Genomic DNA, 8,303 nt, shown 5'->3' with positions numbered 1-8,303 from the left:
AGACCACTTCTCAGTTCCTATGCTTCCTGGCTGATGTTTTGGTCACTTTTGAATGCTGGCGGTGCTTTCCTCTAGTGGTAGCATGAGACGGAGTCTACAACCCACACAAGTGGCTCAGGTAGTGCGCTCATCCAGGATGGCACATCAATGCGAGCTGTGGCAAGAAGGTTTGCTGTGTCTGTCAGCGTAGTGTCCAGAGCATGGAGGCGCTACCAGGAGACAGCAGTACATCAGAGACGTGGAGGAGGCGTAGGAGGGCAACAACCCAGCAGCAGGACCGCTACCTCCGCCTTTGTGCAAGGAGGAGCAGGAGGAGCACTGCCAGAGCCCTGCAAAATGACCTCCAGCAGGCCACAAATGTGCATGTGTCTGCTCAAACGGTCGGAAACAGACTCCATGAGGGTGGTATGAGGGCCTGACGTCCACAGGTGGGGTTGTGCTTACAGCCCAACACCGTGCAGGACGTTGGCATTTGCCAGAGAACACCAAGATTGGCAAATTCGCCACTGGCGCCCTGTGCTCTTCATGCTTTAGTCCAGGTCTGGGAGGAGATCCCTCAGGAGACCATCCGCCACCTCATCAGGAGCATGCCCAGGCGTTGTAGGGAGGTCATACAGGCACGTGGAGGCCACACACACTACTGAGCCTCATTTTGACTTGTTTTAAGGACATTACATCAAAGTTGGATTAGCCTGTAGTGTGGTTTTCCACTTTAATTTTGAGTGTGACTCCAAATCCAGACCTCCATGGGTTGATAAATTTGATTTCCATTGATAATTTTTGTGTGATTTTGTTGTCAGCACATTCAACTATGTAAAGAAAAAAGTATTTAATAAGATTATTTCATTCATTCAGATCAAGGATGTGTTATTTGAGTGTTCCCTTTATTTTTTTGAGCAGTGTATTTATTACGGATCCCAATTAGCGGCTGCCAAGGCAGCAGCTACTCTTCCTGGGGTCCAATCACAATTTACATACAATACATAACACAACACATTATTACACACTACTCTACCATAACATATTTACAATGCAAAATCAATAATAGAGCAAAATAACAATATTAAAATGTGTGTGTTAGCATGTGTTTGCGAATGCTGTGTGTGTGCCTGTGTGTGTGTGTGTGTGTGTGTGTGTGTGTGTGTGTGTGTGTGTGTGTCTCTTCACAGTCTGCGCTGTTCCATAAAGTGTAGTTTGATCTGTTTTTTTAAATCTGATTTTACTGCTTGACTGATTTACATGATGTGGAATTGAGTTCCATGTGGTCATGGCTCTATGTAGTACTGTGTGTTTCCCGTAGCCTATTCTGGACTTGGGGACTGTGAAGAGTCCCCAAGTCTCAAGTCTCGTGGGGTATGCATGGGTGTCCGAGCTGTGTGCCAGCATTCCAAACAGACAGCTCGGTACATTCAGCTTGTCTACACCTCTTAAAAAAACAAGCAGTGATGAAGTCAATCTCTCTTCCACTCTAAGCCAGGAGAGAATAACATGCATGTCATTAATGTTAGCTCTCCGTGTACTTTTAAGGTCCAGCCGTGCTGCCCTGTTCTGAGCCAACTGCAATTTTCCCAAGTCCCTCTTTGTGGCACCTGACCACACTACTGAACAGTAGTCTAGGTGCAACAAAACTAGGGCCTGTAGGACCTGCCTTGTTGATAGTGTTGTTAAAAAGGCAGAGCAGCACTTAATTATGGACATACTTCTCCCCATCTTAACTACTGTTGTATCAATATGCTTTGACCATGACAGTTTACAATCCAGGGTTACTCCAAGCTGTCTAGTCTCCTCAACTTGCTCAACTTCCACATTATTCATTGTGTTAGGTAAAGCTGTACCTTTGAGAGACATTCTGGGCTCAGTGACCAATGTGGGAGTGTCACCGTGATACTTTTTTCTTTCTGGTTCTTTCAAATGGCTATCATCACAATTATCATCACACTTAGGTCATTTTATGGTAAGTGTGCGTAATTGTGTCATTATAATTTTTCTAATTGTTTCTAATAGGTAAATATCTCAGGAATAGTTTGACGAGTTTTCAGAAAAGTGCAACCATTTTTTCACATTAAATAACAGCTAAATAGTCAGGATGTGCTAACTATGTTGTTTAGTGTCCCCATTTACTGTAATGTTTCATATTTACTACCAACCGAGTCCTAATGGCCACTACAGTGCACATACAATGAAAAATAAATACAAATATTTGTTCACATTTTGCTCTTTATAGGGTAACATGGGGTAAGAGGGATTATTAGAATGTAGGTCGGGTGTCTGATTTCGAAAGCATTGTGGAGATACATAGATAGCCTACATTGTTGTTCACTAGCCATGTAGCTCAACTAATGCATGAGTAAAATATGGAATGGAATGGTGACTGCATCAGTTAACAGTATAAAGAAACCATGGACTGGATTACAGTAATGTTCACTAGTAGACTACACTACAGTAGTTAACAGTATAATGAAAACATGGACTGGAGTACAGTAATGTTCACTAGTAGACTACACTACAGTAGTTAACAGTATAATGAAAACATGGACTGGACTAACAGTAATGTTCACTAGTAGACTACACTACAGTAGTTATCAGTATAATGAAAACATGGACTGGACTACAGTAATGTTCACTATTAGACTACACTACAGTAGTTATCAGTATAATGAAACCATGGACTGGACTAACAGTAATGTTCACTAGTAGACTACACTACAGTAGTTAACAGTATATTGAAAACATGGACTGGACTAACAGTAATGTTCACTAGTAGACTACACTACAGTAGTTAACAGTATAATGAAAACATGGACTGGACTAACAGTAATGTTCACTAGTAGACTACACTACAGTAGTTAACAGTATAATGAAAACATGGACTGGACTTCAGTAATATTCACTAGTAGACTACACTACAGTAGTTATCAGAATAATGAAAACATGGACTGGACAACAGTAATGTTCACTAGTAGACTACACTACAGTAGTTATCAGTATAATGAAACCATGGAACGGATTACAGTAATGTTCACTATTAGACTACACTACAGTAGTTAACAGTATAATGAAAACATGGACTGGACTACAGTAATGTTCACTAGTAGACTACACTACAGTAGTTAACAGTATAATGAAAACATGGACTAACAGTAATGTTCACTAGTAGACTACACTACAGTAGTTAACAGTATAATGAAAACATGGACTGGACTAAAAGTAATGTTCACTAGTAGACTACACTACAGTAGTTATCAGTATAATGAAAACATGGACTGGTCTACAGTAATGTTCACTAGTAGGCTACACTACAGTAGTTATCAGTATAATGAAAACATAGACTGGACTACAGTAATGTTCACTATTAGACTACACTATAGTAGTTATCAGTATAATGAAACCATGGACTGGACTACAGTAATGTTCACTAGTAGACTACACTACAGTAGTTATCAGTATAATGAAAACATGGACTGGTCTACAGTAATGTTCACTAGTAGACTACACTACAGTAGTTATCAGTATAATGAAACCATGGACTGGTCTACAGTAATGCTCACTAGTAGACTACACTACAGTAGTTAACAGTATAATGAAAACATAGACTGGACTACAGTAATGTTCACTATTAGACTACACTACAGTAGTTATCAGTATAATGAAAACATGGACTGGTCTACAGTAATGTTCACTAGTAGACTACACTACAGTAGTTATCAGTATAATGAAACCATGGACTGGACTACAGTAATGTTCACTATTAGACTACACTACAGTAGTTATCAGTATAATGAAACCATGGACTGGACTACAGTAATGTTCACTAGTAGACTACACTACAGTAGTTATCAGTATAATGAAAACATGGACTGGACTACCAGTAATGTCACTAGTAGACTAGTAGTTATCAGTATAATGAAACCATGGACTGGACTTGAGTAATGTTCACTAGTAGACTACACTACAGTAGTTATCAGTATAATGAAACCATGGACTGGAGTTACAGTAATGTTCACTAGTAGACTACACTACAGTAGTTACAGTGAGGGAAAAAAGTATTTGATCCCCTGCTGATTTTGTACGTTTGCCCACTGACAAATAAATTATCAGTCTATAATTTTAATGGTAGGTTTATTTGAACAGTGAGAGACAGAATAACAACAACAAAATCCAGAAAAACGCATGTCAAAAATGTTATAAATTGATTTGCATTTTAATGAGGGAAATAAGTATTTGACCCCCTATCAATCAGAAAGATTTCTGGCTCCCAGGTGTCTTGTATACAGGTAATGAGCTGAGATTAGGAGCACACTCTTAAAGGGAGTGCTCCTAATCTCAGCTTGTTACCTGTATAAAAGACACCTGTCCACAGAAGCAATCAATCAATCAGATTCCAAACTCTCCACCATGGCCAAGACCAAAGAGCTCTCCAAGGATGTCAGGGACAAGATTGTAGACCTACACAAGGCTGGAATGGGCTACAAGACCATGGCCAAGCAGCTTGGTGAGAAGGTGACAACAGTTGGTGCGATTATTCGCAAATGGAAGAAGCACAAAATATCTGTCAATCTCCCTCGGCCTGGGGCTCCATGCAAGATCTCACCTCGTGGAGTTGCAATGATCATGAGAACGGTGAGGAATCAGCCCAGAACTACACGGGAGGATCTTGTCAATGATCTGAAGGCAGCTGGGACCATAGTCACCAAGAAAACAATTGGTAACACACTACGCCGTGAAGGACTGAAATCCTGCTGCGCCCACAAGGTCCCTCTGCTCAAGAAAGCACATATACAGGCCCGTCTGAAGTTTGCCAATGAACATCTGAATGATTCAGAGGAGAACTGGGTGAAAGTGTTGTGGTCAGATGAGACCAAAATCGAGCTCTTTGGCATCAACTCAACTCACCGTGTTTGGAGGAGGAGGAATGCTGCCTATGACCCCAAGAACACCATCCCCACCGTCAAACATGGAGGTGGAAACATTATGCTTTGGGGGTGTTTTTCTGCTAAGGGGACAGGACAACTTCACCGCATCAAAGGGACGATGGACGGGGCCATGTACCGTCAAATCTTGGGTGAGAACCTCCTTCCCTCAGCCAGGGCATTGAAAATGGATATTCCAGCATGACAATGACCCAAAACACACGGCCAAGGCAACAAAGGAGTGGCTCAAGAAGAAGCACATTAAGGTCCTGGAGTGGCCTAGCCAGTCTCCAGACCTTAATCCCATAGAAAATCTGTGGAGGGAGCGGAAGGTTTGAGTTGCCAAACGTCAGGCTCGAAACCTTAATGACTTGGAGAAGATCTGCAAAGAGGAGTGGAACAAAATCCCTCCTGAGGTGTGTGCAAACCTGGTGGCCAACTACAAGAAATGTCTGACCTCTGTGATTGCCAACAAGGGTTTTGCCACCAAGTACTAAGTCATGTTTTGCAGAGGGGTCAAATACTTATTTCCCTCATTAAAATGCAAATCAATTTATAACATTTTTGACATGCGTTTTTCTGGATTTTTTTGTTGTTATTCTGTCTCTCACTGTTCAAATAAACCTACCATTAAAATTATAGACTGATCATGTCTTTGTCAGTGGGCAAACGTACATAATCAGCAGGGGATCAAATACTTTTTTCCCTCACTGTATCAGTATAATGAAAACATAGACTGGACTAAAGTAATGTTCACTAGTAGACTAAACTACAGTAGTAATCAGTATAATGAAACCATGGACTGGACTAAAGTAATGTTCACTAGTAGACTACACTACAGTAGTTAACAGTGTAATGAAACCATGGACTGGACTAAAGTAATGTTCACTAGTAGACTACACTACAGTAGTTATCAGTATAATGAAAACATGGACTGGACTACAGTAATATTCACTAGTAGACTACACTACAGTAGTTATCAGAATAATGAAAACATGGACTGGACAACAGTAATGTTCACTAGTAGACTACACTACAGTAGTTATCAGTATAATGAAAACATGGACTGGATTACAGTAATGTTCACTATTAGACTACACTACAGTAGTTAACAGTATAATGAAAACATGGACTGGACTAACAGTAATGTTCACTAGTAGACTACACTACGGTAGTTAACAGTATAATGAAAACATGGACTGGACTAACAGTAATGTTCACTAGTAGACTACACTACAGTAGTTAACAGTATAATGAAAACATGGACTGGACTACAGTAATGTTCACTAGTAGACTACACTACAGTAGTTATCAGTATAATGAAAACATGGACTGGTCTACAGTAATGTTCACTATTAGACTACACTACAGTAGTTATCAGTATAATGAAACCATGGACTGGACTACAGTAATGTTCACTATTAGACTACACTACAGTAGTTATCAGTATAATGAAACCATGGACTGGACTACAGTAATGTTCACTAGTAGACTACACTACAGTAGTTATCAGTATAATGAAAACATGGACTGGACTACCAGTAATGTCACTAGTAGACTAGTAGTTATCAGTATAATGAAAACATGGACTGGACTAGAGTAATGTTCACTAGTAGACTAGTAGTTATCAGTATAATGAAACCATGGACTGGACTAGAGTAATGTTCACTAGTAGACTACACTACAGTAGTTATCAGTATAATGAAACCATGGACTGGAGTTACAGTAATGTTCACCAGTAGACTACACTACAGTAGTTACAGTGAGGGAAAAAAGTATTTGATCCCCTGCTGATTTTGTACGTTTGCCCACTGACAAATAAATTATCAGTCTATAATTTTAATGGTAGGTTTATTTGAACAGTGAGAGACAGAATAACAACAACAAAATCCAGAAAAACGCATGTCAAAAATGTTATAAATTGATTTGCATTTTAATGAGGGAAATAAGTATTTGACCCCCTATCAATCAGAAAGATTTCTGGCTCCCAGGTGTCTTGTCATACAGGGTAATGAGCTGAGATTAGGAGCACACTCTTAAAGGGAGTGCTCCTAATCTCAGCTTGTTACCTGTATAAAAGACACCTGTCCACAGAAGCAATCAATCAATCAGATTCCAAACTCTCCACCATGGCCAAGACCAAAGAGCTCTCCAAGGATGTCAGGGACAAGATTGTAGACCTACACAAGGCTGGAATGGGCTACAAGACCATGACCAAGCAGCTTGGTGAGAAGGTGACAACAGTTGGTGTGATTATTCGCAAATGGAAGAAGCACAAAATATCTGTCAATCTCCCTCGGCCTGGGGCTCCATGCAAGATCTCACCTCGTGGTTGCAATGATCATGAGAACGGTGAGGAATCAGCCCAGAACTACACGGGAGGATCTTGTCAATTATCTGAAGGCAGCTGGGACCATAGTCACCAAGAAAACAATTGGTAACACACTACGCCGAAGGACTGAAATCCTGCTGCGCCCACAAGGTCCCCCTGCTCAAGAAAGCACACTATACAGGCCCGTCTGAAGTTTGCCAATGAACATCTGAATGATTCAGAGGAGAACTGGGTGAAAGTGTTGTGGTCAGATGAGACCAAAATCGAGCTCTTTGGCATCAACTCAACTCACCGTGTTTGGAGGAGGAGGAATGCTGCCTATGACCCCAAGAACACCATCCCCACCGTCAAACATGGAGGTGGAAACATTATGCTTTGGGGGTGTTTTTCTGCTAAGGGGACAGGACAACTTCACCGCATCAAAGGGACGATGGACGGGGCCATGTACCGTCAAATCTTGGGTGAGAACCTCCTTCCCTCAGCCAGGGCATTGAAAATGGATATTCCAGCATGACAATGACCCAAAACACACGGCCAAGGCAACAAAGGAGTGGCTCAAGAAGAAGCACATTAAGGTCCTGGAGTGGCCTAGCCAGTCTCCAGACCTTAATCCCATAGAAAATCTGTGGAGGGGAGCGGAAGGTTTGAGTTGCCAAACGTCAGGCTCGAAACCTTAATGACTTGGAGAAGATCTGCAAAGAGGAGTGGAACAAAATCCCTCCTGAGGTGTGTGCAAACCTGGTGGCCAACTACAAGAAATGTCTGACCTCTGTGATTGCCAACAAGGGTTTTGCCACCAAGTACTAAGTCATGTTTTGCAGAGGGTCAAATACTTATTTCCCTCATTAAAATGCAAATCAATTTATAACATTTTTGACATGCGTTTTTCTGGATTTTTTTGTTGTTATTCTGTCTCTCACTGTTCAAATAAACCTACCATTAAAATTATAGACTGATCATGTCTTTGTCAGTGGGCAAACGTACATAATCAGCAGGGGATCAAATACCTTTTTCCCTCACTGTATCAGTATAATGAAAACATGGACTGGACAAAAGTAATG

This window comes from Coregonus clupeaformis, unplaced genomic scaffold (assembly GCF_020615455.1).
Source record: "Coregonus clupeaformis isolate EN_2021a unplaced genomic scaffold, ASM2061545v1 scaf1649, whole genome shotgun sequence".
Lineage (NCBI taxonomy): Eukaryota > Metazoa > Chordata > Actinopteri > Salmoniformes > Salmonidae > Coregonus > Coregonus clupeaformis.
Note: the sequence above shows the minus strand (reverse complement) of the source record.